This window comes from Jaculus jaculus, chromosome 2, assembly GCF_020740685.1.
Source record: "Jaculus jaculus isolate mJacJac1 chromosome 2, mJacJac1.mat.Y.cur, whole genome shotgun sequence".
Taxonomy (NCBI): domain Eukaryota; kingdom Metazoa; phylum Chordata; class Mammalia; order Rodentia; family Dipodidae; genus Jaculus; species Jaculus jaculus.
In genome coordinates, this window is record NC_059103.1 from 10,441,499 (window position 1) to 10,451,631 (window position 10,133).

Here is a 10,133-nt window from a genome sequence, read left to right on the forward strand (position 1 = left end):
ACAGTGTTTCTGAGGAGAAACACATGAGACTGTCCTCTGACCTCCATACTGATATGCACCTGCCCACACATATGTAGCTATGTGCTCTCGCTCTCTCTCTCTCTCTCGCCACACACACTCACGCACGCACACACACACACAAAATAAGCATGACTGTCTCTATAACTTCTCATTTAAAAACTGAACTCTTTGAGGTCAGAGGCCAGTGTTTATTTTTAAAATATTTTGGCTCTTTGAGGTAGGGTTTCACTCTAGCTTAGACCTACCTGGAACTCACTTTGTAGCCGGTCTTGCCTTGAACTCACAGTCATCCTCCTATCTCAGCCTCCCAAGTGCTTAGACTACGGGTGTGAACCACCTCACCTCACCCTGCTTTTGGATTTTTTTCCCAAAGTTTCTTTATTTTTTATGAGAGAGAGAGAGAGAGAGAGAGAGAGAGAGAGAGAGAGAGAGGGAAATGTGCCAGGAACTCCAGCTGCCTCAGTCAAACTCCAGACATGTGCACCACCTGTGTGCAGGTGTGACCTTGTGCACTTCTGTCACCTTGTGTGCCTGGCTAATGAAGGTCCTGAAGAGTCAAACATGGGTCCTTAGGCTTCGCAGACAAGCACCTTAACCACTAAGTCATCTCTCCAGGTCAGAATGAATCTTCTTAATATTGTGTGTGTGAGGGGTGTGGGTGGTGTGTACATGTGTCTGTGCACAGATGTACATGCCCCATGCACACAAAAAGACTCTATAGTTTTCTTTTTTGTTCTGTCTTTGCCTGGTTTTGGTATCAGGGTGAAGCTGGCTTCATAGAAGGAGTTTGGTAGGATTCCTTCTTTTTCTATTTTGTGGAAAAGTTTAAGAAGCATTGGTGTTAGTTCTTCCATGAAGGTCTGTTAAAATTCACCAGTGAGGGCTAGAGAGATGGATTAGTGGTTAAGCGCTTGCCTGTGAAGCCTAAGGACTCTGGTTTGAGGCTCAATTCCCCAGGACCCACGTTAGCCAGATACACAAGGGGGCGCATGCATCTGGAATTCATCTGCAGTGGCTGGAAGCCCTGGCGCACCCATTCTCTCTCTCTCTCTCTCTGCCTTGGTCTCTGTCTGTCACTCTCAAATAAATAAAAATAAACCAAAAAATACTTAAAAAAATTCACCAGTGAGTCCACCTGGGCCTGGGCTTTTTTTAGTTGGGAGATTTTTGATAACTGCTTGGATCTCCATACTTGTTATAGATCTATTTCAGTGGTTAATATAATCTTGATTTAACTTAGGTAGGTCATATAAATTAAGGAAATCATCCATTTCTTTCAGATTTTCATACCTAGTGGAGTATATGTTCTTATAGTATATCCTTATGATATTTTGAATTTCTCTAGTGTCTGTTGTGATGGTGCCATTTTCATCTCTAATTTTATTAATTTGTGTCTCTTCTGTCTTTCCTTTGGTCAGATTTGCTAAAAGTTTATCAATCTTGTTTACTCTTTCAAAGAACCAACTTTTTGTTTCATTGATTCTCTGGGTTGTTTTTGGTTTCTATTTCATTAGTTTCTGCCCTAATCTTTATTATTTCTTCCCACCTACTGATTTTTAGTTTGCCTTGTTTTCTTTTTCCAAGGCTTTAAGATGAAGCTTTAAGTTGTTTACTTGTGACCTAATTTCTTAATATAGGCACTTAAATCTATAAATTTCCTTCTTAGGACTACCTTCATTGTGTCCCAAAGGTTTTGGTATGTTTTATTGTCATTATCATTTGACTCTCTGAATTTTTTGACTTCCTTCTTGATTTCTTCATTGACCCATTCATCATTTATTAGTGTATTGTTTACTTTCCATGATTTTGTGTATGCCTATAGCTTCTCTTGCTATTGATTTGTAGTTTGATCCCATTGTGACCAGATAGAGTGCAAGGAATTATTTCAATTTTCCTGGATTTGTTAAGATTTGTTTTGCGTCCTAACATATGGTCTAATTTAGAGAATGTTCCATGTGCTGTTGAAAAGAATCTATATTCTGCAGCAGTTGGATGGAATGTCCTGTATATATCTGTATGTCCATTTGTTATATGACCTCATTTAATCCAGATGCCTCTCTGTTTATTTTTTGCTGGGATGACCTGTCAATTGATGAGTGTGGGGTGTTGAAGTCATCCACTACAACTGTGTTTGGTGTTATCTGTGACCTTAGTTCTAATAGCATTTGTTTGTTGAAGTTAGGAGCCCCTATGTTAGGTACATATATGTTTAGGATTGTAATGTCCTCCTCTTGAAGTGTGCCTTTAATCAATATAAAGTGAACTTCCTTATCTTTCCTAACTAATGTTGGGCTGAAGTCTATCTTGTCAGACTTCAGCCCAACATTAGTTAGGAAAGATAAGGATAGCAACTCCTGCTTGTTTTCTAGGCTCATTTGCTTGAAACATCATTTTCCAACCTTTCACCCTAAGATAGTGTCCATCCTTTGTAGAAAGGTGAGTTTCTGAGCCGGGCGTGGTGGCGCACGCCTTTAATCCCAGCACTCGGGAGGCAGAGGTAGGAGGATCGCCGTGAGTTCGAGGCCACCCTGAGACTACATAATGAATTCCAGGTCAGCCTGAGCCAGAGTGAGACCCTGCCTCGAAAAAACCAAAAAAAAAAAAAAAAAAAAAAAAAAAGAAAGGTGAGTTTCTTGGAGGCAACAAGTTGAAGGATCCTGCTTTTTAACCTAGTCTGCAAACCTATGTCTTTTGGTTGGGGCATTGAGACCATTGATATTAAGAGTTATTATTGAAAGGTGTGTATTTATTTTTGCCATTTTTCTTGTTTTGTACTTCTGGTTTTATCTTTGCTTTCTTGTATTAACTAGTATTTTAATATGGTTTGTTTTTTCCAGGTTCCTTATATGTGTGATTTTCTTTCTCTTCAGCATGGAGGAGTCTTTCAAGTATTTTCTGTAGAGCTGATTTAGTCTTCAAATATTCCTTTAGCCTGCTTTTGTTGTGGAATGCCTTTATTTCTCCACCTATCTGAATGGATAGCTTTACAGGGTAAAGTAACCATGGTTGACAGTTGTTATCCTTTAGAACTTGGAATACATTATTCCAAGCCCTTCTGGCTTTGAAAATTTGTGCAAGTAATCTGCTGTGATCCTGATGGGCTTGCCTTTGTATGTGACTTGATTTTTCTGTCTAACTGCTTTCAATATATTTTCTTTGGTTGGTATGTTTGGTAGTTTAATTATAATATGGCGAAGATTCTTTCCAGGTTTTGTCTGTTTTGTGTTCTAGAGGCTTCCTGTATTTATATTGGCATCTCCCAATTTGGGGGAAGTTTTCTTCTATGATTTTGTTGAAAATGCCTACTATGCCTTTGGAGTGAAATTCTTATCCTTCTTCTATACCTTGAATTCTTTATTTTTTATTTTTATTTTTATTTTATTTTATTTTATTTTGGTTTTTCGAGGTAGGGTCTCACTCTGGTCCAGGCTGACCTGGAATTAACTCTGTCATCTCAGGGTGGCCTTGAACTCATGGTGATCCTCCTACCTCTGCCTCCTGAGTGCTGGGATTAAAGGCATGCGTCACCACGCCTGGCTACCCTGAATTCTTATGTTTGATCTTTTCATAGTGTCCCAAATATCTTGAAATTCCCATTCATACTTTCCTATTAGTTTGTCTTTCTCTTTGTTGGACTGTATTAGATCTGCCACCTGGTCTTCTAGTTTAGATATGCTGTCTTCTCCATCCATTCTACTGGTGAGATTTTTTAGTTTTTTTTTTTGTTTTTTTTTTTTTTTGGTGGTGGTGGTGGTGTTCATTGACTGTGTTCTTCATTGCTAGTAATTCTGACTGGTTTTTCTTTAATATTTCTATTTCCTTATTTATGTCTTGCACTGACCTCCTTATTTCATTAAACTGGTTTCCTGTGTCTTCTTTCATTTCTTTGATTTCCTCTTTTCTTTGAACAGATTTATAATCATTCTTTCAAAATCTTTCTCAGGCATGTCTTCTAAATCAGTGTCACTAGAAGGTCATTAATGCTTTTTGGTGGATTTATATTGTCTTAGTTTTGTGTGTTATAATGTATATATTTTTGCATATTGGATTAATTTAATGCTTGGATTTTCTAATTATCTGAAGTATTATTAGATGTATTAATCAATCTATTATTATATATCTTCAGGGTAGGAGCTTAAAGTGCTAGGTGTGGCTCTTAAGACTCTCAGAGTAACTACAAAAGTTATCCTAGGTGTTGGATTTGCCTGCTATGAGAGTATTCAAGTAGGCTGAGTGGAACAAAATGTGGGCGGATTCTAAAATTTAATTAAACAATGTCCACTTTCAATGAAAAATACCACAGGGTATTTATACAAGAGTAGGTATTATGACAACCAGATTTTCTAACAAAGTCACTGCCTCTTAGGGTGTGTGTTGCCCCACACCCTTAATCCTGTCATCTAGGAGGCTAAGATTTCTGGTCTGTTGAGGGTTCCAAGTCAGTTTGTGACCAAGTGAGACCCTTCCCTAATGAATGACAGAAGAGGAAACAAAGGCACTGTAAATCAGGAAGCAACAAATGACAAGACCAAAATATAGCTTATTTAAGAATGGCCAATCCGGCCATCCATCAGATTTAATGTATAATTCATCCTGAAATGGAAGGTGCAATTAGCACTTCTGGTTCAAGCCTCTATACCAGGTTTATTTGGTGGATACTGACCTGGGGTAATCCCGGTTACCTTTTGGGATGGTTTTGGTCTCAGTTTTGCTGCGCTCCTGCCTGGGTCCCTCTTTGTTGCACTGTGGGCTCAGGTAGGCTGGCTGGGTCGCTGGATCGCTGCTCTGGTTGTATAGGTGAGCTCCCTTCCCCAGGTTGGTGCTTGCTGGTGCTGGTGGTGAGGGAGGGGAGTCTGTGGATGGTGGCTGAAGTTCTCTCAGTGATCCTCTTCCTCACAAGCTGCTCCTCCATTGGTCTCTGCCACCCTGGCGGCTGTGGCCCCGCGGACCTGGTGCCACTGGAGCCTGGGCTCTAGATGCTCTGGGTCTCTTCTACTTCTCTGCTGCCATTGATGTTTTCTTATACTACTCACCTTTTAGTAGAAGAGTGTATTTTGCTGGGTTTATTTTTGGCTTTATTTAGGCTGCTTTGGTGTAGTTCCTATGCTGCCATCTTAACCAGAAGTCTACTTATTTATTGGAGAGAGATAAAGAGGCAGGGAGAGAGATTGGGCATGCCAGGGCCTCCAGCCACTGCAAACAAACTCTAGATGCATGCGCCACCTTGTGCATCTGGCTTATGTGGGTACTGGGGAATCGAACTGGGATTCTTCAGCTTTTCAGGCAAACTCCTTAACCACTAAACCATCTCTCTAGTCCTGGTTTGGAATTTTTTTTAAAAAATATATTTTTATTCATTTATTTGAAAGAAGAAAGAGAATATGAATGAGAGAGAGAGAGAGAGAGAGAGAGAGAGAGGAGGGGGAAATGGGTGTGCCAGGGCCTCTAGCCACTGTAAACAAACTCCCGATGCATGATCCACTTTGTGCATCTGGCATGGGTACTGGGGAATTGAACCCAGGTCATTGGGCTTTGTAAGAAAGTGCTTCTGCTTGCTGAATTATCTCTCCAGCCCTGGATTTTTTTTTTTTTAATTGATGCTTTGATGCTCGAAGCACTAACCTTGCATCAGTTTTTTAAAAACATATATCCATTTGAAAGAGAAAGAGAAAGAGAAAGACAAAGATGTATATATATATATATATATACATATATATATATGGAGAGAGGGGTGATGGGTGCACCAGGGCCTTTACCCCTTTCAAATGAACTCCAGACCCATGCACTACCTTGTGCATTGGGCTTACGTGGATCCTGGGGAATGGAACCTGGGTCACTTGGCTTTGTAGGCAAGTGCCTTAAACACTAAGCCATCTCTCAAGGCCAGCCCTGGAAATTCTATTCTTACTTTTTCAATGATTATTTTAGCCCTCTGAATTTTACATCTCAGTTACTAAATTTTCCATTTCTAAACATTCTTAGCTCCTTTTCAAGGATGTTTTCATCATTTTTACCTGGAATTCACTCTGTGGTCTCAGGGTGGCCTTGAACTCATCTGGATCCTCCCACCTCTGCCTCCTGAGTGCTGGGATTAAAGGCGTGCGCCACCACACCCAGCTCTTCAAATATGTATTTTGTTTTGGGGGCTTTGTTAAAAGCTTGGGTCTTTTCTTCTCCTTTCTTTTCCTTTCTTTTCCCTCTCCTCCTCCTCCTTCTTTGTCTTCCTTTTTTGTTTTTTTGAGGTAGGAATAGGCCAGGCTGACCTAGAATTGGTTCTGGGGAGGTGGCCCATTGGTTTAAAGCACTTGCTTAAGCCTGCCAATCATAGTTTGGATCCCCAGTGCCCATGTATATAGGCAGAAGCAATGTGGCACTGGCATTTATAATCCCAATGTGCTTAAAGCAATGGGAGGTGTTGTCAGGAGAGTCTTGAAGCTCTTGAATCAGCTAGTCTGGTTCTCCCTTCAGCAAATAACAAGACAGACTGTCTCACACAACGTGGCACAACTTGGAAACCAACACCCCCAGGTTGTCCTCTGACCTCCACATGTGAACCATACCCATACATACACATCACACACACACACACACACACACACACACACACACAGAGAGAGAGAGAGAGAGAGAGAGAGAGAGAGAGAGAGAGAGAGGGAGGGAGAAAGAGAGAAAGAGAGAGAGAGAGAGAGAGAGAATAGAAAGCAAAAGCTAGTAGACTTAAGAAGTGGTGCACACTTTTTATCCCAGCACTTGGGAGGCAGAGGTAGGAGGAGCACTATGAGTTCGAGGTCACCCCGAGACTCCATAGTGAATTCCAGGTCAGTCTGGGTTAGAATAAGACCCTACTTTGAAAAAAAAAACAAACCCTAAAACAACCCAACAAACAAACAAAAAAACTGTTATGTGGGCTGGAGAGATGGTTCATCACTTAAGGTATTTGCCTGCAAAGCCAAAGGACCCAGGTTTGATGCCCCAGTACCCATAAAAAGCCAGATACACAAGACGGCGAATGTGTCTGGAGTTTGTTTGCAGTGGCCAGAGTCCCTGTCCATTCTCTTTCAATATCTGCCCCCCTCTCTCTCTCTCTCTCTCTCTCTCTCTCTAATAAATATATAAACAAATAAAAATAAATCCTTAAGCAGGGGCTTGGAAGATATCTATACTATGGCTCAGTAGATAGAACTTTTGCCACTCAAGCCTGAGTTTGATTCTCCCCAGATACCAGGTAAAAAGCTGGGAGCCAGAGCTGTGGCAGGCTTCTGTGATCCCAGCACACTGACCGTGAGGCAGGAGGCCTTCCCAGGAGCTCTTGGCAAGCGCAGCGACGAAAGACAACAAAGGGAGATCCCGAGAGAAACCCTGAAAGTGGTCCTCTGGCCTCCACATGTGTGCCTTGGCACATGTGTGCCTATACACTCTCACATCCATAATAAAAATGCATATGAAACCACATACGCACTACATTGAGTGGACAAAATGCTTCTGTTGAAAGGAAACTCCTACATATAGCAATAAACAACAACAACAACAAAAAAGCATTCAAAATACCATGAAGTTTATCATGAAGTAGGGATTGGGGAGATGGTTCAGTGGTTAAAGGCACCTTGCTTGCCAAGCCTGCTGCCTCAGGTTCAATTTCCCAAGACCCATGAAAAGCTGGATGGAAAATGTGCGTCTGCTGTTGCAGTGGCAAGAGGCCCTGGTGTGTGTATGTGTGTGTGTGTGTGTGTGTGCACACTCATGGGTAAATAAATAGAAATATTTATGTGAGGAGAGAGAGAGAGAGAATTGGCATGCCAGAGCCTCTTGCCACTGCAAATGAATTCTACATGCATGTGCCATTTTGTGCATCTGGCTTCATGTGGGCACTGAGGGGTTGAATCTGGGCCAGCGGGTTTTGTAAGCAAGTGCCTTTAACTGTTGAGCCATCTCCCCAGCCCCACAAAGATTTTCTTGTATGTTTTCTTTTGGAAGATTAATGGTTTGGCAAGATAAATCAAGTCTGATGCATTTTGGTTCTGTTTCCAGTTCATTTCCTCCACCCCGTGGATGTCCAGTGGCTCCATTTTTGTTGAAAGTAACTTTTTTTCTTTTACTGAATTATCTTTTTTTTTTTTTTTTGAGGTAGGGCCTTGCTTTAAGCCCAAGCTGACCTGGAATTTACTAGGTAGTCTCAGGCTGGCTGGCCTCGAACTCACAGTGACCCACCTACCTCAACCTCCTGAGTGCTGGGATTAAAGACATGTGCTACAATGCCCAGCTTTTAAAAAATATATTATTACTATTTGGGAGGGGGGCAGAGAGGGAGAGAGATTTGGTGCACCAGGGCCTCAGCCACTGGACTTGAGATACAGATGCTTCTGCCACCTAGTGGGCATGTGCAACCTTGCCCTTGTCTCGCCTTTTTGCATCTGGCTTACGTGGGATCTGGAGAGTCAAATATGGGTCCTTAGGCTTTGCAGGCAAGTGCTTGACTGCTAAGCCCTATCTCCAGCCCCACTGTTGTTTTTTAAGACAGGGTCTCACTATGTATCCCAGACTCATTTCAACCCCTCACCCTGTGCTGTGGATTGAACCCAGGACTTAGCTCATCTGTTTCCTTGAGACAGCCTCTTATTCAACCTAGAGCTGCTATTTTTGTTTATTTTTATTTATTTATTTATTTGGGAGTGACGGAGAGAGAGAAAGAGAGAAGGAAAATGAGAGAGAGAATGGGTGTGCCAGGGCCTCCAGCCACTGCAAACAAACTCTAGACACGTGTGCCACCTTGTGCAACTGGCTTACATGGGTCCTGGGGAATCAAGCCTCGAACTAGGGTCCTTAGGTGTCACAGGCAAGTGCTTAACCACTAAGCCATGCCTCCAGCCCCTAGAGCTGCTATTTTTGCTGTTCTTCCTTTAAAAAAAAAATAATTTGTGGGGCTGGAGGCATGACTTAGTGGTTAAGGTGTTTGCCTGCAAAGCCAAAGGACCCAGGTTTGATTCCCCAGGACCCATGTAAACCAGATGCACAAGGTGGCACACGCATCTGGAGTTCGTTTTCACTGGCCGAATGCCCTGGCATGCCCATTTTCTCTCTCTTGATCTCTCTCCCTCTTTCTCTCTGTCAAATAAATAAATAAATAAAAATAAAATGTTTAAAAAAATTGTGGTGAGGGGAAAGAATGGGCACATCAGAGCCTCCAGCTGCTGCAACTCCAAATGCACACACCACTTTGTGCATCTGGGTTTATGTGGGTACTGGGGAAATCAAACTTGGGCCAGTTCAAGCTGGCAGGCTTATAAGCCAATGCCTTTAACCACTGAGCAATCTCCTCAGCCCTTTGCTTTTTTTTTTTTTTTTTTTCCTGTTAGCAAACTCCAGTGATTTCGTGGTCTCTGGCACCCCACCTCCCACCCTGTGGGACAGGGGTTACAGAGGTTCATGGCCACACCCGTGTTTATGTAGGTGCTAAGGGTTCAAACTCAGGCCACCTCAGCCCCTCTTGGGCCCTCATGCTCGAGCGGCAAGTGCTCTTAATGGCTGAGGCATCTCCCCGTGAATGCATTTTATTTTGAAACAGTCTCATAAGTTTAGCTTTGAACTCTTGACCTTTGCTGCCTCCTGAGTTCTGGGACCACAGTCATGTACCATTATGCCTGGCCCTTAATATTTCTTCAAATATTTCCTTTTTGTGTGTGTGTGTATATGGGCACATGTGTGGAAGTCAGAGGACAGCCTATGTATGTGGGTCCTCTTCTATCTTATTTTGATTTTTTTATCATGTTATTTATTTATTTATTAGACACAGAGGGGGAGAGAGAGAGAGAGAATGGGCACACCAGGGCCTCTAGCCACTGAAAATGAACTCCAGACACATGTGCCACGATGTGCATCTGGCTAACGTGGGACCTGGAGAATTGAACCTGGGTCCTTAGGCTTTGCAGGCATGCACCTTAATCGCTAAGCCATCTCTCCAGCCCTCTTCTATATTATTTTGAGACAGTCTTTTTAAAAATTTATTTTAAGAGAGAGAGAATTGGCATACATGGGTCCTTAGGCTTCACAGGCAAGTGCCTTAACTGTTAAGCATCTCTCCAGCCCGAGACAGTCTTTTATATTGTTGCTTTTGC